Source organism: Lissotriton helveticus, chromosome 6 (genome assembly GCF_964261635.1).
Source record: "Lissotriton helveticus chromosome 6, aLisHel1.1, whole genome shotgun sequence".
Classification (NCBI taxonomy): domain Eukaryota; kingdom Metazoa; phylum Chordata; class Amphibia; order Caudata; family Salamandridae; genus Lissotriton; species Lissotriton helveticus.
In genome coordinates, this window is record NC_136067.1 from 859,732,564 (window position 1) to 859,757,495 (window position 24,932).

The window sequence follows — 24,932 nt, forward strand, 5'->3', positions numbered from 1 at the left end:
GATACTTATGTGGCGAGGTCTATCGAAATGCTTGCCATTCTTGTTACAATTTAACATACAAAAACGTTAGTTGTGTGCCATATTAAAATAGAACTCAAAATGTTCCCAGCCAGGACCCATTGTTCCCCCCCATGCTGTCCCATTTATTTCTGTCCACATGTGCAAAAAAAGTGATTTACATTTATTTGCCTATTTCTCTGAAAACAGAGTATATTTTCAGTGGTATATTGTACATTTTTACATTCCAAATGTGGATGTTTGTTTGTTTTCTTCTATTTCTTTTTCTTCATTTTAGGAATCAAAAGCATTAGTTCAGTCAAGTGTTTGAAACATTGCACACTATTGAAAACTACACAAATGGTGTAAGTACTTACTCGTTATTTTGTATGTCCTGACGAATGCTCTACAGACCCAGTTGGGCCACAAAGAGCAGAAACATGCTGACCGTTCCTTTGAAGATATGAGGTGATCCAGTAACTTGATTTACCATAGTATCCAAATTCATTTTAACAACATTACCTTTCCTTTTTATATTAAAGCTTCGTTTGGAGAGGCATTGTTTTTTAAACAAAAATTTTTTCTTGTTATTTCTGCACCTTCCCTCTCGGGGTGTCCTTTATTCTCTAGACACTGCTACCCAGACCAGAGGTTGCCTCAGGATGAGGCTGGCATATAGCACAAAATTGGACACCCGATGACTATGCCATAACGCTGATAGTGGGTGGACAACAGATATACACCGCAATTAATATCATAGCGTTTATGAGGGTGCTCAATTATAATCAATGGTTATGAAGCTACAAGTGTCCATTCTCCTTTCTGATTAAACTAACTAATCATACACACTTACACATGTTTGATGGAAGTTCAGAAGACTTATTCCTTTTTCAATGGTACCCTGCCTCAAGACTTTCCACAACAAACAGAGGTCACACTATAAGGCCCACTTATTCTACACAAACACACACAGCCACCCACATACACTCTCCCTCATACATACACATGCACACACGTACACAAGGAATCTGTCGCCTTGATCTTTTTAGAGCACTTTCAATTGGTACTACTCATTGTACTGAAGAGCACACTTAGGGCTAGATGTGCGAAAGTCGTAAATAGTAATTTACTAATTACAATTTTTTTATGAATCGCAATTTGGAAATCACTATTTCTAATGTATGAAACTCGTTTGAGCTTCAGTAGCGATTCCTACTGGGTCGCAAATAGACCTACCTCATGAATATTAATGAGGTAGGTTGCAATTTGCGACCATTAGGAAATACAGCCACCACAGGGATGGTGGCCTGCTGTAGTCAGCATACCACTGTGTCTGTGATTGCTTTTAAATAAAGCATTTTTTTTAAGACAACCCTTTTTCCTTAAAGGAAAACAGGCTGTGTGTAAAACATAATTTTTTTACTTTCAAGTTTCATTTTTAAGAGGAAGCAGTGGTCCCTTGGACTACTGCTTCCTCTTGAAAATATTTTTCAAACCATTCTCAATGGAAAGGGGGTCCCTTAGACACCCATTCCCATTTGCAAATGGGTTAAAACCAAGTTTCAATTAGCGATACATTGCAAATATTTTGTAATCACCTTTCGGTTGCAAACCATTTCTACATACAATTACAATTCGGTGTTAGGAAGAGATGCTCTCAAACCACCCCTTCCTAATACCGGATCTCAAAACCCAAATTGCGATTCGGTAACAAGTTACCAAATTGCAATTTGGGTTTTGTATATCACCAAACACATTTTTACAGTCGCACACGGTGCATTTGTGCGAATCGAGCCGTTTGAAACCTCATAAATGCTTCGTAAATGTAGCCCTTTGATCTGTAAATTGAAAATCCACAAGACTACACCCCCCTTTTTGAGCCCTCTCAGAGGGGAGAACCCACAGCACGCAGTCTGCAGTTTGTTCCCAGGGGTGCCCGTCAGTGCCAACATGCTATAGAATAGGCATAACCTGTGTTATGCAAAAACATAAAACTGAGTGAACGTTTGAGATAGAAACCTGATTTATTAAATGTCCAAAAACTGCATTAAAGGAAGATAATCTTAGGTAGATATATCTGGTACAGACCTGATAACATGATTAAAAAAAGAAGGGTGGGGAGAAAGAACTGTCGTACTGGTCCTACCATTTTCAATCAGAATTTGGTGCTTGGAAATCTGGATGGACCGAAGGTGTAATGAAATGTGCACTGCTATGTAAGATTTATTCAAAAGAAGCCCAGGGAGCAGAATACAAAGTGAGATAATTGCTGATTTATCATAGGTTACTTGGAACAACTTTTTCACCTAAGCCTTTCTATTTTCAGCAAACAATGAAGGTGTTTAGAAACAATGTATGCGATTAAAGCATTTGGATAAAAGGGATTACAGGTTTATGTCGAACACTGTTTTTTGTTGCACTGTACGGGAGGCATTGGAGGGAACTGTTGCTAATTACAGTCAATTGATTCTGAGAGCCGTGCGATCCATATAAATACAGTCTCTGATTTGCTGTCACTCACTCCCCCAAAAACAAAGGGGGTGTGGAAAGAAACACAATTAAGAAAATAGCTGATTTAACAGCCTGGTTCTCGACTTAAAAGCCTTTGCACTCATTCGTTACCTAGGGGGCAGATTTACTCACTCATGCACCTTGTGTAGTGAATGCGTGATAAATGGTCGTGCTGCGTTGCTTTGTTTTCTTGCCTCGTGGATGTGCAGGGGCAGATTTACAAGCCCCTTGCGCCACTTTTGTGTCACTTTTCCCATGTTAAAAGTGATGCAAAAGTGGCGCTAAGGGCTTGTAAATCGGCCCGCAATGTTTACTAAGTGGGGCACTACAATGCAAGCGGTACACAACCATGACACGCAGCACGACTTAATAATAGTAGTTCTGGCGCAAGGCGCCGTGATGCATCTCTGGGGCAAATTATCAAGAACGGCGTTAAAATGATCGCTGCTTTAGCAGTAGGAAACTGCTGCTGAAGCGGCGATAACTGGCTTGATAATATGCCCTTGTGAATTCCCATAGAAGCCCAGGTTCTGGTGTGAACCTGGGCTTCTATGGGAATTCACAAGGGCATATTATCAAGGCCATTATCGACGCTTTAGCCGCTAAAGCACCGATAATTTTAACGCTGTTCTTGATAATATGGCCCTCTGTCTTTTGTGTGGTAAAGTTAGAATTACGTAATACAAATTGCCTTGCGTCACGCTGGAGCCAAATACGTCGGGGTACACTTTAAAAAAGTGACACTAACTACCAGTGGTGGCTAGTGACATCTTGAAAGTGGTGGGGTTAGCAGGTCTCGGGGGCTCATCGGGGCTAACACATGCATGCCATGGAGAATGACTGCATCGCTAATTGGGGCATATTAGCAAGAACCTTGTTAAAATTATCGCTGTTTTAGCGGCAGGACACTGCCGCTAAACGGCGATAATGGGCTTGCTAATATGCGTTATAGAATTACAATAGAAGCCCAGTTTAGATATCCTGCACATCTAACCTGGGCTTCTATGGGAATTCACAAGGGCAAATTAGCAAGCCCATTATCGCCATTTTGGCGGCAGTTTCCTGCCGCTAAAACAGCGATAATTTTAACGAGGTTCTTGCTAATATGCCCCATTGTAATTATAAATGCATTTGGTTACAGGTTGCTCTACCGCATTGGACATTTGGCACGATACATCACGGGGGAGTGCTTGGTTCCGAGGTGCTGTGTTTACGAGGACTATGTAGTTTTTGTGTCGCGCATGAATGAGCGTTGCGTTGGGTCGTAGAATGTAAACCCAGGTGGAAGACAGGCAAATAAAATAAAACACAAATATGCTCAGTGCAGGCATTTGAGAAGAGCACACTTTTAACCCAATACTACGTACAGATACTGCTGACAACTTCACGATTGCAGTACACGGGACATGACGCACCCACTGCAATGATCAGCAATTCATTCCGGGGCTTAGATTTAACAAGGCCCTCGAGTAATTAGATCTCAAAGTGCCGTAAATAAAGGGCAGGAGGCAAAGCAGCACCAGGTGTGGAATGGGCTTTAAAAATAAACTAAACAGCTCCCTGCCACAGAGCTTAATTTGTAATAAAAAATATGTGCCAGGGCTCTCGTCAGGAGACCACTGCAGCTTGCACCACACATTGCCCCTCCCTGCGTTGCCAATGATACTAACAACACAATTGCTAATCATCTTACTCCTACAAGCGTGACAATTCAGACTATTTCAGGCCCCCAAAGCTATAAGAATGGCACGTAATATGCATTTTTAATGTAGATTGACTTTCTAATTAGCTGTTGTTGTGGTCATCTCTAAATTAGCTAGACAGCGCCACCTTGTGGCAGACTGCTCAAGCGCCGGTGTTGACAATTTAGAGCCAGTGCTGAGCACCAGAAACCACTAGCTCAAATTAAGCACTGTCACTGCACCTTCAAATCCCGTGTTCCTGTGACGAGGCATGGGTGACACTGCCTCTCGACACCATAGTAGGCGGCTGTGAAGTGATTTTGGAAAACAACCTCCACTGCCTGAAACAGGAGTGCCACAATGATGAGAGGAGCTCCCTTTCAAGCCATCCTCTCCCCCTCAGCTCCTCACTCAAAAAGCTGTGCCCCACGCGGCGGACGCAAATAGCTACTGCGAATCGATATCAAAAACCTGCAAAAACAGCCACATCTAAATTTGAAACCTGCACACAAAATCTCCTAGATGGCATCCAGTCTGGATTGTCTAGCCCGAGCGCGGAACTGAAACAGCACGTATTAATGTGGATGATGTCGCTCTGATCCAGCGGCGTACCAGCAACAGATACTCCTATACCATATACTCACCTGGGCCCATAAACACATACACACAATTTGAGTAAACCGCTGTAGTCAAAGTTTATACATTTTTAATACTTCAAGATTGATTAAATTCTTACTCCCAACCAATCCTTTACTAATCAAAAAGTTCTTTCCTCAGGTCAATGGTCTATTAGTTGAACTAGTTGATGGTGAAATTAACTAAATTCTAACCTTTATACTATAAATTAAATAATCACAGACTCAGGAAAGTTTTAAATCTTTATCTAAATAAGTTTCAAGTGAACCACTTCAAAGTACAGCACATTCACCACTACCCATTGGAGAGAAGGTTCAATTTATCAAATCATAAACAGATACTACAGACTTGCAATGACTTATGCTAAGAAAGTTGAGGACAGAGAGAAAAGAACATCTGCAAACTCATGAAATGGATAATTACCTAGGATGGTGTGAAGACCAACCCCCTGGCCAAAGGGCTGGTAGGGGTCCCCCGGCATAGGGGCACATTATGATGGAGGATTTTTTGCATCCTCCGGGCCGGCGGAAGCCACCGCCGGCCCGGCGGATGCGGAAAATCCTCGGCGGACCCACCAAAGACCCACCGCCACATTAGGATGGCTGGTGGGTCCTGGTTTAAGTGCGCTGCTTTTCCGCCGCGGTTGGCTTACAACTGCGGCGGAAAAGGTCTAATATGGTGGCGGTGTCTCTCAGACATATTAGGATGTCTGAATTTCAATGCCTTTACACGGCGGCATGCCCGCCGTGCAAAGGCATACGGATTCTTGTTTGGCGGCCCGTTGCGGGCCCCCAGGGGTGAAGGGGGGTGGGGGGTGCACATGGCATTTGCGTGCACAGAGCGGCAGACACCGCGCGGTGCCTGCCGCTTTGTGCATGCAAATGCACAGCTTTCATTTTTGACATTGCGGCGGGTGCTGCTTCAATGTTAAAAATAGAGGATGTGACCGCCAGGGTGGCGGTCACATCCTAATTGCACAGGAGGGAACGCCGCAGCACATGCGGACATTCCCTCCTACTCAGGGCTCGCGGACGGACGGAAGTTCGTCCGCGATCCTAATGGGCACCATAGTTTGGGAGACAAAGGCTTCAGGACAGGATAGATGACCTCTCTAGCACCGGCTCTCAGGTCGCACTCCTCTCTGACACTCTCTTCCTCCTTGAGATTCTTCCGCAATCTTCTTTCTGATCCTAATAATTTAGAATATTAAGCTCTGCATTCAGTTCTTCATCAGCATCACTCGTTACTCCGAAAGCATCCCGAGCTCTGCAGCATTCAGCATGGACGTCTCTGACATCTTCCTAACTAACTAAAAACTACCTTAATTATACCTTTTCGTTCCTCATGTACTACCCATTAATGTTTCAATGTCGTAAAAATACTAACTCTGATTGGTCAGGCAATGGGGGAAAGATCATCACACCATGCTTACATACCACTCTTTTCTGTTAGCCCTTTGTTAATAAACCTATCCCCTTAATTTGTATTCATATTTTATTTGCCCATCCGCATTCACATTATATTTGATACAAATGTTTAACTTTAATATGTGGTATTATTCATTCAGGTCTTGTACTGCGGGTTTTCAGGCTTCAGCCAGGCTGTGGCCTTGCACTCTTCTTGAACCACACGTCATCCTTCCGGGCTGACTTCCACTTGCCATGTGCGAAACCCATGTGACAAGGCTCACTCCAGACATACCCAAGAGGCCCAAATGCGCAGTTATAATAAAGTCAGAAAGACAGATGTTACTTTCAAGAATAAGTGGTTTCACTGTATACCACCCATCTCTACTCTAATCCCCTTTACTTATTAATACTTTCCCTGCAATGGCATTAGTAAATTCACTCAATTTATTTTCAAGCAAGCAGATGCAAAGCATGTGAGTCTTCAGGACTCCATATTAGTACCTTCTGTTCATGCGCAATAATTTCCCTCCAAGCAATAGCTCGTCATACTGCGGAGATGCAGTAAGACATGTGCAATACAGATTTCCCGTTTGCCACCATTTTAGAAAGCTACTCGAGGTAATCATGTTAGCAAACATGTGTGCACGCTTCACTAACCCTCGTTTTTAAGTTGTACCTATTAATTTTCCACTATACGTAATTAGTAACATGTTGGGGAGTTAAATGAGAGGATTGCTTCTAAGCAAGTCTCTTTTCTCTGAGCCCTTGCTCCATCAGCTCTAACGTGATAAGAACGAAATTACTATTTACTGATGTTGGTTTCCACCATTGGTGTCTTCGGAGAACGTATGGTTGACCTCTGCTACTATGTATTTATGTACACCACTGTTCTCCATACACTTGCAGTTACTGGAACTCGAAACGCGCCTTAACACCTAGTACCTCTTCATTGTAATCTGAAGACAGGAAGAGAGCCGGCAAATCTATCCAATCCTGGAGCTACTCTCATGCATTTTCAGCATGAGAGTAGCTCCATGATTGGTCAGAGCTGATTAAGGCAGAGCTCCTTTTCATACTAGGAGCCTGTGTCTGCAGTTCTCTCTGCTATTATACAGCCAACACTTGCTGCAGTCTGAGTGTCCATGTCTGGCTGACCTCTGCAAGTAGGAATGGCCCTAATACTTGAAGAAGTGCACTTAAATGGTAATGACCATTACCATTTTATTAAATTTTTGTTTTCTGCAGGTGGGTGACATTCCTCTGCCCTAGAGGAGGAACCGCTGATGCTATCTACTGATTTGTTTTCCTGATCGAAAAAAGTGGCTTCAAAGGAAAATGGTATCAGCCAGGACGCCACTAAAATGGATGGAGGTGCTCTTTTAGAGAGGGCTCGCAAAAGCAAAGTCAACTTTATAGAGGAGGATTACCAGATATTAATTACTGAGGTGACAAACAATGAAACTATTTGATTGTTGTTTTCAAATTGCCCTTATCTAAAGAATTAAGGCTTATAGCTGAAAATAGTAGAGAAAGTATTACTGTAGCACCGACAAGAAGGAACATAGTTGAATGCAAGAAAAGGTGGCATGATTACAAATGCAGGATTAAGGAGAAGCTGGCCAGGACCTGAAGGCTGCATTGATCATTAGGACGTCCTGAAATCTAGGAGTATTGAATCCCATGGAGGAGCAGGAGGCATCACCAATATCATCAGACTTGATTGCCGGAGTTGGGGTTCCAGACACCCTGGAGATTGTGATATTTTAAAATTATGATGGTAAGGGTTAAACAAAGTTATTGACCATATGTATTATGTATTTGTAAATGTATATGAGCTTTTTTTGTATTTGTATTCTATGTAAAGGTTAAGTTTATTATATTCAGAACTATTTTTTGTTTTCATTAGATAAAGGTGTAGATTCACTAAGATTATTGTAGGACGGTAGGATCTGCTTTTATGGTTACCCCCACGTTTTGCTTGATGTAATGCTGGTGCTGACTAGTCTGACTGGGACCCTGCTAATCAGGACCCCAGTCTCTGTGCCTTCTCCCCTGAATTGGTATGGTAAGTACTTAGGTACATCCCATATTGGACACTGGTGTAACCTTATCAGGCCCTACTATACGGTACTGAGGTGCCCAGGGCGTAGGTGCATCAGGGGTCCCCCATGGGCTGAAACATGCATTATGCCACCCTTAGAAGACCACTCAATTTGTAACTACAGGTCTGCCACTGCGGCCTGTGTAAGCTGGTGCTAGCACCACTTATGAAAGATATAGGTTTCCCTATCTCTAAGGTCACTGCAATTAAAACCTATCAGTCACCCCTGAGGCAGGCCTTACAATCCTGAAGGCATAGTACTCGGTTCTAAGTGTGAGGGTGCCCTTGCATGAGCAGAACACCCTACAGCCTACGGAGTCTATTCTACTGGGTTGTAAGTGAGACAGCCACACAACATATAGATGGGCTCCACGTCATTACGTGATGGCCATCTCGAAACTGGCTGTAATGAACCCTTTCATGTTTATTATCAAACATGTTGGAATCATACCCCAACACCATCAACGGTTATGGGAGGCTGCTTCAGGAGGCCCTCAGTGCTCCCGATACCAGTCTTCTGGACCCGGACAGCACAACATGGCTGCTGCCGACTTGAGACACGATTCTGCCCTCCAGCGGCTGAGCCAAGCTCGAGCAGGGGAAGGCAAAACAATAGGTATCCCGTGCAGCCACCTCCCTGACAGAGTTTAGTGTATTGGGGCCAGGTGGGAGCGCTTGCTAGAGCCACTTGTCTGCTTGAAGGGCAGATTTGGTGCCCTCCTTGCCTAGTCCAGTTCAAATCAGCACAGGGAGCCGTTGGCTCCCACTCTGGCGCGAAACTGGACAAAGGACATTGGAGTATCCTCCCCACTGTCTGACCCCTCCCCTTGGAGGGAACCCTGAATCGTCCCAACCCTTTCCTTAGGGTACATAACGGCTTACCTGAGGGTGGGTCCCTAGATTCATTGTGGGACAAGATTCATTTCAGACAACTCTGAACTTCGCTGGACTTCTCTAGAGGGAGACCAAATGAGTCTCAGCCCCATCAAGGGCTTGGCCGAGGCTATTTAAGACACACATTCTTGGCTCCATGGAATTGATTAGTCTTTAGCTGACATTTCCAGTGTCATGAGGGACAAGAGTGAACAGCAACAGCCTTCTCTCTCATGCACTAGTGAAGTCTCACAGCTAGGGCTCATCAGTTCAGTCATCTAATCTTTACATCAGGGAATGGAGTCCAAGAGAGATTCCATTGCCATCACGAGTGACCACAACAGCAACATAGTTGCTGTGATACAAAATCAGCACACCCTTGCCACAGAATTTCATGCAGCCTTCATTGTGCTCACTAATTGGCATATCTACCTCGTGATCCACATCCTCTTCCTCTGATGATTTAGCAGTGGACCTAGGTCCTACTATGTCTGCTCCTCAACCTCTATCTCCATCGCAACCTGAGGAGCCTGCTTATTCGATATTTGATGAAGATGTCGCTTTCACTAGTTTGTAACGCATGTCTGACCTTGTCAGTAAATTGCTTCCCTCGCTGCACAGCTGGTAGCTGTTCCCCCTGACCCTTTCAGGCCCTTAGTTCGAGGCCCTCTTCCCTGGTGGTCCAGTGGGGAATATATCTCTGCTCTATGCCCCTCTGTTTTCTGTTTTCTGCTCCACTGCTCTTTTTTCACTTTTCTTTTATCTATTATTGCTTTTTCTCCACTTTCTCTAACTTATCCTCTTTCTTGTACCTTTTTTCCCTTTCCGTGCCCTTGCTGCGGCTTGCCCCCAGCGGCCCGCCCCCTCCAGCGCCCTTTTCCCTCTTCCCAGCTGACCAGCCCTCCCCAATTGCTACTCAATGGTGGCTGCTGTACTGCTGTGCCACTGATGTGCCTAAAGCATGCCAAAGGTAAGCCTGTCTGTGCCCATCCGCACGTGGACCGCGCCCAGCGCCACAGACCCTGGTCCTCAGACCATCCACCCCTATGACTCCAGCACCATCCACTCCCTCAGCCCTGGATGATCCACTGCCTGCCACCTCGAATCAAGGGAGAATACCCAAGGCCCGTTAACCTGCCGCAACTGCGCCTTCCACACACTCCACACACCAGACCTACCGACCGCACGACCGTCAAGAACTGAACCCGACCACCTCAGATGCATCCTACTCAACACCCGCTCCCTCAAAAGGCATGCTGGGGAGATCTGGGACCTGCAAGACTCCATCTTCCCCTACATCGCCTTCTTCACAGAAACCTGGATCAACCCCACCTCAGCCCCGGACATGGCAACCGCCATCCCCAACGGCATCAAAATCATCCACAAGGACCATGTCAACTGACCGAGAGGAGGAATGCCATCGTACACTAAAACACCCTCCGCCTCACAACCACCTCTGACGACCACTCACCCGACATGGAGCACCTCCACTTCAAGATCCAGACCAACCCCAACGCCACCCTCTCTGACACCCTCATCTACAGATCTCCTAGGCCATGCCCCCTTCAGTGATGCCATAGCTGACTTCATCGCTCACCACGCTCTCACCTCAATACACATACAGGCAGATGCATCAAGCAAAATACCTCCCGGTAAAATAGCGAATCGGTAAAACAGGCCGATACCAACCGCAAAACCCCTAAATGCAATGCATCAACAAAAATCGGTAAATATTAAAGAATCGCTAAAAAAATCCCCTCAGTAAATTACCGAATCGCTATCCAGCCAATCGGAAATAACGAAAACCAAAGCAGGCCCCGGAAATACCGAATCGCTAATAAAGAATCGCAACGGAATGCATAAAAAATCGCAAATACCGAAAACCTCAAAAATCGCTATTTAGCATGAGCAAAATAAGGGGAATCTCAAACTGGAGGTAAAGTTATTCGAATGAAGAAAAAAATAAATTCTGACAGGTGCTGACAATCAGTAACCCTTTAAAAATGACCCAGTAAACCCTGTTAGTCAACCAAAATGGCTGCCCCCTACGTGCTTGCTCGGAGGAGGAGAATCAATGCCCTGGCCCAGCGAAGGAGGATGATCCAGGAAAGGGTCTTCAAGGTGCGCATCACATTGCTGGGGCAAACAGAGGAGCAGGCGTACGATAAGTACAGACTCAGCCCTGCCATGATAATGTGTCTAATAGCAGATCTGGAACCACAACTCCAGCACCAGACCCTTAGGACCCAGGCAATACCAGCCCATGTCCAGGTCCTATGCAGCCTACACCTGCTGGCGTCTGGAAGCTTCCAGGGGGTAATAGCAGAAGCCGGAGGCGTGTAGCAAAGCGCACTATCACGCTTCTTCCACAGGTTCCTGGATGCCATGCTAGCATCGATACATCGCCACATCACCTTCCCCACGACCCCCCAACAGTTAAACCGCACCAAGCGTGAGTTCTACCAGGTGGCACAATTCCCCCATGTGATAGGGTGTGTCGACTGCATCCATGTCCCCATCTGTCCTCCCTCAGCCACCGAATACATCTTCCGCAACCGGAAGTCATACCATTCCATTAATGTGCAGGTAGTGTGCAATGCCAAGCACATCATTACGGACCTCAGAGCCCAATTCCCAGGGAGCACACACGACGCATACATCTTCCGTCACAGTGGCATCCACAGGCGCCTGATCAACTGTGATTTTGGAATTGGCACCTACTAGGCACGTATTGATGCAACAAACACACAAGGGATACTAGAGGTCTAATAAAAGCTCAATATTGTGTGTCAAATTCAAAAAGTAACGTATATATGAACACGTGTCTGATCACAAAAGGAAGGTAAAGTGTGAGAACCGGACAGAAAATACTCCCATCAGCCCACCATTTGACGGAATATCGTCATCTGGGATTTTTTGTACAAGTATGATTTAATCTCGCTTGCACTCCATATCTCCTTAAGTTTAAAGTTGTTGCGTGCCCCAGGGTGTACCCTCCTTCAGAGTACCCTTTAGAAATAATAAATGCGTGACCCTCAACTGAGCAACGTCCCCTGGTCACAGCGTGAGACCCATACACTGGGCTGTAATAGTTCCACAAAATGTAATCCAAAACAAGTTCGAATTCTTTTCAGAAGTCTTTATATTTATTTCTTCATTTCACCAAAGTTGCGTCATCAAAATCACTTTTTGTGTGTCCAATGCATTTCGGCTAAATGCTAGCCTTCATCAGGGACTGGATTCTAAAAATAAATATGAGGATATATCAGGGACTTCAATGTCTTAATCTTAACTAAATTCGTAATCATAACAGATAAATACGATTAACGTAAAAAGTGGGTTCAACCGATTAATTGTTACACGAAGTGAATCAATAGAATATACACAATGCAAAAGTGCGTCATTCAAACAAATCTCATGTACGGTCTGATTAAGAGACTGAAAGCAACAAGGTTCAAGTGTGAAATATAACAGTTAGCCTCCACCAAAAAAACGAGCTCTGAGTGAAAGCAATAGTTAGGAAAACAGTGCGCTACTAGATGAGGATACCGAGTGAACCAAATGGTCTAATTAGGAAACTGAAAGCAACTAGGTTCAAGTGTAAAGTAACATGTAGCTTCCACCAAGATAAATGGACTCCGTGTGAAAACAATAATTAGAAAAATAGTGCACTACTAGATAAAGATACCGAGTGAACAAAACGATAAAAAAACGCTGTAGCGTGGAGCGAACCATGCGCATGCAAGATCGGATAGTATTATTCTGGCCGCTTACCGGTAACGTTGAAATAGCGTGCCCGTAAGCCGCTTCGCGAAGGAAGTTACCACGGCGTGTTCGAAAGCCCACGTTAAAACAAATTTACTAAACATAAACGACAGACCAAGACCCTCTGTGGTTAGTAAAGATAAAAAACGGTTGAGAAAAGGTAGGAAAGTGGGTGAAAATAGGTAGCCATGATAGAAAGGAGTAACGCAAGGCATGTGTTGAGTGATAAAGAGTAGGGTGAAAGAATTAAGAAAACCACGATCTACCTTAAGAAGAGATTGAGTGGTGCTCACAATAATAAGAGATAAAAAAAGCAACTAAAATTGGAAAAGTTAAGAAAGTACCCAGCTAACCAACGTTCCTGTAAACTGGCACAAGAGGAAGGTCAGTAAAATGCTAACATTGTTGCAAAAAATGGATAATTATAAAAAACAAAGTACATTCCAATTGGTTGTCTCATGATCATTCTCATGAATAGCAAAAAAAGGGCAATTATAAGAAAACATGCAGAGTACATATAAATTAATTATCTCATGATCATTTTCATAAATAACATTTGAATTCAGTCCTCTCATTCATTCCAGTTGGTTTCAGTGTTTCAAGTTTGACAATCACTTGATAGAAAAAACCACCCAATGGGTGCCTACCGTGTCTCATCTGGTAGGTCAATGGATTCTCACCTGTATTCAAATGAAAAAGACAGACACGAGCCATACATACAACAATATTGAAAAAGCAGCTTTGTATATACTGTACAATACATATATTGGCCTTACACCCCATGTGGGGCAAAAATAGTGAAAGGTTAATTTTTTTAATTTTTGTTGGTTTTACCAACACATATTTCTTAGAATGCTTGTTAAGTGTCATTGGCCAGCCAGGACTGGCCTTTAGACCACATCCTTTTTGTCCACTGCTTTTTGTTCTAAAATAGGTAGTTTGAGGAATTTGTAGTATGAATATGGAATGACAACTGAAAATGGAAATGTTGTTACCTTTCTATTTCCCCAGAGCGGGGCCTCTTATTGTCCTGAGCGAGTGCCAGGCGAGGCGAGGCCTTTCCCCATAAACTTTTTGGGTGAGTTGTCTTTCACTATTTTTGCCCCACATGGGTGTAAGGCCAATATATGTATTGTACAGTACATACAAAGCTGCTTTTTCAATATTGTTGTATGTATGGCTCATGTCTGTCTTTTTCATTTGAATACAGGTGAGAATCCATTGACCTACCGGATGAGACACGGTAGGCACCCTTAGGGTGGTTTTTCTATCAAGTGATTGTCAACTTGTATAGTAATTGTTGCAGTAGTATCCCATATCATAGGTCCTTAAGAAAGCCTTTATAGGCTGAAACATGTCGACCAAATCCATCTGATTGATAGTAATATTTGCTTGTATACTATCCACATACTGTTGCTTTTAACATTACCTCTGTGATGACCCTTCTAATAAAGTACTTCGCCTTGGCATCACACTAGGTAATTTTAACTCACTTTTTGTTTCCACTTTTTTTCACTGCAACCTCCCATTCAGCCATGTTATACATACATTCTCATCGCCACTGGAGGATCTGTTTTTAAGTCTCCTCACAATATCATCAGGTGAGAGACCTAACAGATACCAGTCCTTGTACAAAAAATCCCAGATGACGATATACCGCCAAATGGTGGGCTTATGGGAGTATTTTCTGTCCTGTTCTCACACTTTACCTTCCTTTTGTGATCAGACACGTGTTCATACATACGTTACTTTTTGAATTTGACACACAATATTGAGCTTTTATTAGACCTCTAGTATCCCTTGTGTGTTTGTTACAGTTAGATTGGGGGATAGGATACTTTGGAGGTCTTTAATTTGTTTCCCCTCAGACCCTTCCACACTCTTGTTTTTTGTCACGTATTGATGCAACACCATTTAATCCATCCCCACATGTACCATTGCATTCATGCCGCTAACCATTCTCTACCCATCCTGCAGGTGACAGCGCTTACGCCTTGCATGAGTATCTACTCACTCCCTACCTCAACCCAGCAACACCACAAGAGCAGCGCTACAACAGAGCACACATCAGCACAAGGAATGTTGTAGAGCGCACATTCGGCATCCTCAAGAGTCGCTTCAGAATATTGCACAAGACAGGAGGTGCCTTGCAGTATGACCCAGTGACCCGCTGCCAGATCATAGCTGTCTGTGCCATCCTGCATAACATCGCAACAAGAAGGGGGATACCCATAGAGGTGTACGGTGAGGACAAGCTATGTGCACAGCAACCCCCCCCAACACCGACAGGCACATGTGCCCAACACAGCAGAAGGGCAAAGAAGGGGGACATACATCACACAGCATCACTTCTGAGACAGGTAAGAAAGAGCCATGACAAGATGATATGCATTGCAAGGGTTTAATGCCCATTAACACCTGACTGTTGCAGATTAATGTAACAGAAACATGACCCAGCGTAAATTAAAACAAAAGAGAAAATGTCCATTGACAACACAGGTGCTGCATGTGGCACTACAGTTGGCCCATGGTTACCTCACCATGGCCAGTGAGCCATTGCAGCATGGCTATTTACGTTTGCCACGGACACCCAGCCTCCTGTCCCGTGACTCCTAAACATCTCCTTGATGACTTTCAGTGGCTGGTACGCTGCGCACGCTGCGCCTCCTCCCGCTTGTCTCAGGCATGGTGACGCTGCTCACACTTGAGGCTGCCTCACTCACCTCATCCCCTCCCACACTGCTGATACTGGCAGTTCCAGACTGCAGATGCTCCACTGCAGTGGTCACTCTCTCGAGGGTCCTTGCCACATCCCCACAATAATGGCCCATGTCCACCTGCAGGGACACCGATCGGCGGGCTACCACAGCTGTGCTGTTGCACAGCTTCTTGATGGCCTTAATTGTGACATTGGTACTGAGTGAGTACTGCTCATGTCTCCGGCGCTCACTCCGTTGGCCTGCAACAACAACGCGTGTGAGTTCCTGTAGGCATACCTTAATGTCATTGTTGCCCTCTGCAACGGCTGTGGTCAGCTCTCGCACAGCGTCAGTCATTGCTGAAAATCTGTTGGACATCCTTGTCATGCTAATTTTCATTGCACCCATGTGTTTTGCCCGCAGGCGCTGAACACACAGCATTGACAAGACGCTGCATATCTGCGCTGGCATGCATCTTACCTTGTCCGCCTTCCGCAGCACCAGAGGTGTCCAGTTGGGTGACCCCCACAACAGCTTCCGGTTCGATTGTCAACTCCACAAGGTCCTCGAGGGCTGTGTTCGGTGTCACATTGGAGGACCCACCACCTGTGCCAGCCGCATCCTTCACCCTTTCCGCAACCCTCTCCTTAGCCCTTTTACGGAGGTCGTACCACAGTTTTTTAAGGTCCTCGATGCTGCGGTGGGTGACTCCCACAGCATTCACACTGTCCTTGATGCGCAGCCACACCCTGCGCTTCTCTGCCTCTGGCATATTCAGGGAGAGTCTGCCAAACAGTCTTTCATGCCTGCTGCTGACACCCTCTATTAGAATCTCAAGTTCCTTGTCAGAGAACTTTCGTTTCCTCTTCCTGGGGCTGTCCTTTCCCTTGGGTGCTTCTTTCTCCAGGATGCACTGCTGTGCAGGTCCTGGTCACTGCTGGCTATGTATTGCTCCTCTGCTCCTGTGCTCTGCCTCCTCCTCTGAGCTCCTCAGGGCACCAAGTGAAGCATGGGCTGTGCTATTTCCTGGTTGTGACATCATCAGACTGCTTCCAATGCGCCGGGTATTTTTGCGATTTCGCTAATACAGATTTCGCAGATACCGATTTGGTATTTGCTAATTCGGTATTTGCTAATTGGTTTCTCGCTTCCATCTCGCAATGTTTTATAGATTTTTACCGATTCGGTAATATTTAGCAATTTTATTGATGCATCGCGGTTTGCATGTCCTTATTAGCGATTCCTTATTTTTCGCTAATAAGGACTTGGAATACCGATTTTTGATGCAACTGCCATTACATCTTCCTCGGTGACCTCAATGTCCATCTGGACAAACCTGACGACCACAACACCTCATCCCTACTGGAGAACCTTAGCACTATTGGACTCAAACAACTGGTCACATCTCCAACCCACTCAACAGGACAGATGCTCGACCCCATCTTCTCCGCAAGCAACAACATCTGCATCAACCACACCTCCTACCTACACTGGACCGACCCCCACTGCATCTACTTCTCCTTCACCAAAACCACCATATGCCACCACACCCACCACGATCCTCGCAGAAGCTGGAACAAGGTCACCGAAGACCAGCTCAGTGCCTCCCCCAGCAAAACCCCACCACAGACATCCCCGGATGCCACCACCACAGCACGCAACCTCCACGATTCAATCTTTGACTGCGCCAATGCACTGGCTCCCATCACGAAACCCTCAGGCAAGCACCCCTCCAAGAAAACCAGCTGGTTCTCCTCCACCCTCCAAAGGTCCAGATGCATCTGCAGACAACTTGAGAAAAGATGGAGGAGCAGCAAGATCGTGACAGAACTCCCAGGCTTCAAAACAGCCGTCACCGCACACCAGCCCCTCATCAGGACAACAAAGAAAGCAGTCATACAGGAACATATCAACGCCAGTGCACACAACAGCAAAGAACTCTTCGCATTGGTCAAAGAATTCACCAAACTCAGCACAGAGACAGCAGACACACTCCCCTGTCAAGACCTATGTGACAACCTCGCCACCTTCTTCCACCACAAGATCAAGGAGATCTTTGATAGCTTTGCAATCCAAAAACCACCCAACCCACCCACAACCACTGCATCCAATGGCTGCAGACCCCAGCAGATCTTGCCCAAGTGGACCACCCTCACCTCTTTCGACACCCTCAGGATCATGAAGAAAATCCACTCCGGAGCCCCCGTTGATCCCTGCTCTCACCAAATCTTCACCGGAGCCGGCATCTCCAATGCACCCAAACTCTGCCACACCATCAACTGCTCCATCGAGTCTACCACCTTCTCTGAACTGGAAGAACGCGCATATTGACCCCCTGCTGAAGAAACCCTCTGCTGACCTGACGTACCTCAAGAACTACAGGCCTATCCCTCTACTCCTCTTCCCAGCCAAAGTCATGTAGAAAGCCATCAATGCCCAACTCTCCGATTTCATCAAAACAAACCACATTCTGTACCTTTCCCAATCAGGCTTCAGAAGCAACCATGGCGCCAAGACCACTCTACTCGCAGCTACATATGACATCTGCAACCTTCTTGATGAGGCAAAACTGATGCACTCATCCTCCTGGACCTTGCAGCCCTCTTCGACACCGTCTCCCACCACTCTCTCTGCGCAAGACTCCATGACGACAGCATCCAAGACAAAGCCCTGGAATGGATCGGCTCCTTCCCAACTGGCCGAACACAGAGAGTCAGACTTCCACTGTTCAACTCAGAACCCACAGAGATCAGCTGCAGAGTGCCTCAGAGATCCTCCCAGAGCCCACCTTCTTCAACATCTACATGGCCCTGTTTGCAGCTATCGTCAGAAGTCATGGACTCAACATTGTCTCCTACGCTGACGACACCCAGCTGATTTCTCCCTCACAGACTAACCCACAGCTGCCAAGAGCAACTTCCACATGGGCTGAAGGCAGTTTACACCAGGATGAAGGACAGCAGCCTCCAGCTTAACTCAGACAAGACCTAAGTCCTCTTCCTGGGCTCCACCCCCTCCGCCTGGGATGACTTCTGGTGGCCTGCAGCGTTCAGAACGCCCCTACACCCACGGATCATGCACAAAACCTCTGCATCATGCTGAACTCCTCACTCTCAATGAACCACCAAGTCAACGCTGTTTCATCCTCCTGCTTCCACGTGCTCCACCTGCTTTGTAAGATCTTCAAGTGGATCCCCACTAAGTCCTGGAAAACGGTCACCCATGCTCTCGACTACAACAAAGCATGCTACATTGGCACCGCTAAAGAAACTGCGGAACATCCAGAACGCCTTCGCCAGTCTCATCCTGAACATCCCATGCTGCAGCAACATCACCGGTCACCCGAGAGACCTTCACTGGCTACCTACCAATGAAAGAGATACCTTCAAACTCCTCACGCATGCCAACAAAGCCCTCCAAAATGCTGGATACCTCAACCACTGCCTCTCCTTCTACACTCCCATCAGACATCTCCGCTCCACCTAACTGGCCCCGGCCACCATCTCACAGATCCGCAAGAGCATGGCTTGAGGAATCTCCGTCTCCTACCTCGCTGTGAAGACCTAGACCTCCTTGCCCCTGAAAATCACAATCACTGCTGCAATTCATGAAGGGCCTCAAGACCTGGCTCTTCAACTGTACCGCAGAGCCCCCCCCCCCCCCCCACTTAGCGCCTTGACACCCTTCCGGTGAGTAGTTGTGCTTTATAAGAAGCCTGATTGAATGATTGGTAGATGAAAAGAGTGAGCTGCTTTTGCCAGTTATGCAATTGGGCCTGTGTTTGTCATCATACCATCTCTTTTCATTTTTTCTGCAGTCCATCGTTGATGCTAAGGTGTTTATGTCTTGCATATATTTTTAACTGAATGCATCCTTATTAGATAAGGGTGGCTTGTAAAAAATCTAAGGGGTTGATTTTGATGTTGGTGGGGCCACCACCAACAGGCAGTCGGGGTCGGTCCCACCTACAGACAGCCCTTCAGGCCAACCGCTGCATTATTTTGCAGGCAGTTGGACCAAATCCATCGGGGGAAACCGCCAACTCCGACAGGATGTACTATACCATTAGATCAGTGGTCTGAATTGTATCCCTCCAAAGGCGGCGGTGTCGATGGAGGCACCGCCGTCAGGATTATGATGTCTTTTTCTGACAGCCTTTTCATGGCGGTCCAACCGCCATGAAAAGGCTGTCAGAAAGGTGCTTTGAAAGCCGCAAACAGGGTGCCTGTCGCTCGTGGGCTACTACAAAGTGGCCGTGGGGGCACATGTAGTGCCCTCATGCACATCCATGTACTGTGTGCCATGCACCACATGGTGCATGCCACACAGTCAATGGATGTGTACAAAGTGCTCCTTTTCACTGAAGTTTGTGCTGCAGCACTTTTCCTTGGCTGTAGCACAAGCTGCTGTGTTAAAGAGCACTTTTCTGACCACCAGCACGGCAGTAGGATCCTAATTCAACGGTCGGACCGCCGAATGCTTGTCGGGTGGCCTCCTGACTGCTGTGATAGTGAACGGCGGTCTAACCGACCACTATCATAATCGTTCCCTTAGTTTTTTATAGATTGAAAAACATGTTTCATTATATTCAACATTTTGTATTGTGTAATGGTTTTCCTCTTTTTTAAAGTTAACTTTTCTTTTTTTATTCAACTATGACAAAGATAGATAAACTAACATTAATAAAAACTCTTCTTTGCTATAACATTTTTTGTCTAGGTCTTTATTTATACATGATTGGCATGCTCTTGTGGTAGGCCTCAACACAAAACACCATATACTTTATTTTTTATAATAATTTTCATAATGTTTATGTGAAGTAGGTAGGTGAAGGGAAAAGACAAGATCATTTCTATACAAAATAACCAGCAACAATTTTAATTTATTTACACTTTCGAATTTTTGTTTTAAGTTAATGTTGTATTGTGAGGCAATGTGATTTTTGCATGATATGCACCCACTTCGTGCTGCATTTTATAGTTGTTGTAATGAATCTGCACACTGGCACACTTATGTGCAGTCCCAAGTGTATGCGTTCTGAGTCATCAAACAATGTCTAATATGTTGTTTTGCATAAATGCCATATTTTACTTACCTTTAATTTCCTAGTTTGAGTGACCTAATGGCCAAGGAGCATAGGTTCAATGTGACTTGCGATCTCCAGCACTCATTGTGCAACCAACTACAGTGACGGCGCAAAAATCAATGTAGCACTAATGTTGTAGACTGGCTAATGCAGTATTAAAATGCAGTACCAACCCATACAAATAAGATCTTTTTCACATGAGTGTATGGCGAAACAATGCATTCCGTTGTAACTCATGCCGATACAACATGGCCCTTACAACGCGAATGCCTTTACCATGCATAAACTTTATCACATATATTTTTACAACGATTATGCCTTTCCCACTCATGCCTTTACAAGGAATTTCCGTTTTAAAAGCATGAATGTTAAAGGCATATGCATGGTAAAGGTTTTCCCTGATCCCAGCTCAGAGCCCTAAAACCGCCCCCTGGCCGCAACCCCCTCTCCTGGCCCCAGGCGTAAATAAAAAAACAACAGCCCCAGCCCAGAGTCCTCAAACTGGACCACAGTGCAACCCCCCAGGCCTTTAAAAAAAATACAGACCCCCAACCCTGAGACCTAAAACTTGACCCCGGCGCAACCCACCCCGACCCTCAGCCCTAAAAATAAAAACAGGCCCCAGCCCTAAGCCCTAAATCCTAAAATCGGCCCCCTGGTGCTACTCCATCCCCTGGCTCCCTACGCTAAACCCTCCAGCCCAGAACCCTAAACCCGGACCCACTATGGCGTCATTCCTGAAACCCCCCTAACCCACGCCCTCCTATACAATCCCCCTGTAACTCACGACAAGGCAGGCAGCTTCTGAAGGCACAGGTCATGTTTCCCCTAAAGAGGAAGGGCCTCTTTGCTCCTCTACCAACATCAATAGCCTTTCCCACGCCTGTGCCTTTACTACTGTTACCACGCATGTGCCCTTACCACCAGTATCACGCATATATATACCCTTACCATTCGTACATTTGCAACGTTAATTAGTTGTAAAGGCAAGCGTGGAAAAGGCATATGCTCTGTAAAATCACACGTGGTAAAGGCAATGCATAGTAATGGTCCAAGAGTTGCAACAACCGCATGGTGAAGTCTGTGGGCCTGATTACGATGTCGGTGGGTCCGACACCGATGGCTTGTCAGTTTTAGACCCATCGACATCTGCCCCAACGGTCCTCCCACCACATTACGATCCGGCGGGTGGAGGCATCTGGCAGAGAGACCATCCGTTGCGCTTAAGAGGGGCTCAAGGAAACCTTCGGTGCATCGGAGGGTCAGGAATCCCTACAATGAGGGTGAGGCCTGGTTAGTCACTGCCCTAGGGATCAAAATGTCCCTTTCTGCCTGCCCTTTTATGGGGGTTTACCCGCCATGAAAATGCAGGCGGAAAATGGCTTTGAGGGCCCCCTTCCACCCTGGCCCTGCACTATGGGGTCTAGGGGGCACTGCCCCTAAACATCCCTGCACAATGTGGCAGGCACCACATCCCTGCACAATGTGGCAGGCACCGCATGGTGCCGGGATGGTTTTAATGTGTTTATTTTCTATTGGGACGTGTGTTGCTGCCCGCAGCACATGCCACAATAGAAAATATCCACATTGCGAACGCGGTGAAGGCTGTTGCATCCTAATCAGGGCAGCGGGACCCTGACTTTTAGTCGTAATCAGACCCTATGCGTGGTAACAGCCATATTTAAGGGCTGTTTCCCTTTTCACAGGCATAAACCTTTATTTAGTTAATTTCCGAAGTAAACTCAATGAAGTTGTTACTTGCCCTAATTCAGGGTACTAACTGGCACATGCATCAACGTAGGCTTTTGCGATTCCTTAATTGCGATTATTAAGGAATCGCAAAGCCTATGCATGTAGGAATCGCTATAAAAATAGCGATTCCTACACATTCCTTAATTGCGACTTGCAAATTGCGAGTCGCAATCAAGGAATGCCGTCCCGTTCATTCCTATGGGCCTCTAAGCCTGTAGGAATGAATTGGAGATTGCATGAGCAATTTGCGAATACCAGTAGGTACTCACAAATTGCTCATGCAATTTCAACGGTGCAAGGGTGTCAAAATGACACCCTGTTGCACCCCTGAAATTGATCTGTGCACATATGTTGCACACACACATGCCCTAAGGGCATGTGTGTGCGCAACATGAAACTATGAAAAATGCACAAAAGTGCATTTTTCAAAGTTTTTGCAAATTGCCATAAAGTTCAACTTCATAGTAATTGGCACTACCTATTAGCGAAATCGCTAATTTTTTTACTTTAATGCATTGCATTTAAGGAATCTCAATTTGGGATTCCTTAAATGTAATTGCAATTTAAGTAATCGCAATTTAGAGATTCCTTAGATTGCGATTTTTGCATTTAGGATGATTCATCCCAAATGCAAAAATACCGGTCGCAAAGGGGCAGATTCTGAGAATCTGCCCCTTTGCGACCGGTTTTTCCTTTGATGCATGTGGGCCATAGTATTTAAAATTTGCACATGTAAAATTTACACATGTAAACGTGTCCTGACATTCAACAACCTTTTTATATTTTTTTTACTGCAGCAAGGCTGCAATCTTAAACCTGGGATAGACTGTTACAATACATAACTGCTATTTTCAGTTTTGTGAGTAGGTATGGAAATCTGTTAATTGGTTATTTCTAATCACAAGGATCAAACGAAATATCATGTAAGTAATAAGGAAAATGTACGTTTCTAGAGTTTCCATTTCTCTTTCTAAAGCCCAGAGAAGACCAGATGCTTGAAATTCAAACTGTCATTTGGCACGCTCACTAGACTTCTGAAGAAAGTGTAAATCGATTCTCCCAGAGCAATAAAAAAGGGGCATGGATGTTGGGATACTCTTGTTCAACTCACAAAATGGTCCCTCGACAGGGGCCAAGAGCACAAATAAAATCTAAGATTCCTACCCAGTCATAAATTCATGTTAGCTGAGACCAATCTTGCCCTTTCCCTTTGTTGTAGTAGCCATTTGCACAACCCTCTGAACAGGCTGAAAGTTAGCCCAGAACTAAAATACATTGACCACAGGGGAGGGGCTTGTCATTTCCCTGGTCCCACGTTTAGGATCCAAAAGACACACAAATGATGGATGGAATGCAGATCAAATGAAAATCCCTAATCAGCCAGACTAGCTTGCATCCAGTGGCACAGTGAGCCCAGGACCCACATCTGGGCATACCCGGCACATTTAGGGTGCGAAAACAAAAAACACACAAATGAAGCACGAAATGCAGAACAAATCAAAACATTCACCCTCAGTCAAGATATCTCGGTTAAATCCATCATTCTTTTGCTCACCATGCCCAGCCATATGCAAATCAGTCTTGCCCAAGATTCTCATGCGAACAGTCAAGCCTGCACTCCCATGCCTGGTCCACTCTGGACCAGAAACAAGCATCTTAGGATAGGTTTTGGGGTTTTACCCCATATCAGCCAGGCTAGCTTGAATCCAGTGGCACAGTGAGCCCGGATCCAACGTCTGGACATACTCACTTAGGGCGATAAAGCAAAAGACATGGGGGACATGGTCAAGACTACTTGCATATAGTTAGGTCTGAACTGGAATGGCATGGGGAGCAAAAGTAATGGCCCAGATCTCTATAATGGGGTGAATGTTTGATATTGTGCAGCATTCTGTCCATTAATTGTTCTTTTTGCTTTTGTTACACCGAGTGGGACGGGTATGCCCAGACATGGGTCCCCTCCTCTCCATGCTACTGGACACAAGCTAGCCTGGTTGATGAGGGGTGATGCCCCAAAACCGGTCCCAGGATGCTTGTGTTCAGTCCAGGGAGGACCTGGCCTGGCAGTTCGGGCTGGACTCTTCCCATGAGGCACAGGGTCAAGACTGATTTGCAGACCGCTGGGTCTGAACAGAGGTGGTGAAGTGAGCTAAAGAACTATGATGGATTCAACCCAAATCTGTGACTGGGGGTGAGTGTCTGAAAAGTTTCAGTGCTGCCTCCATCATCTCCTTGTGTTTGCTTTGTTTGCCCTAAGTTGGCAGAGTATACCCAGGCGTGGGTCCCATGCTCGCTTTGACACTGGATTCAAGCTAGCTTGGCTGATGAGGGGTGTTACCCCGAAACCAGTCCCAGAATGCTTGTTTCCGGTCCAGGAAAGACTTGGGTTGACAGTTTGGGCTGGACTGTTCCCATGAGGCA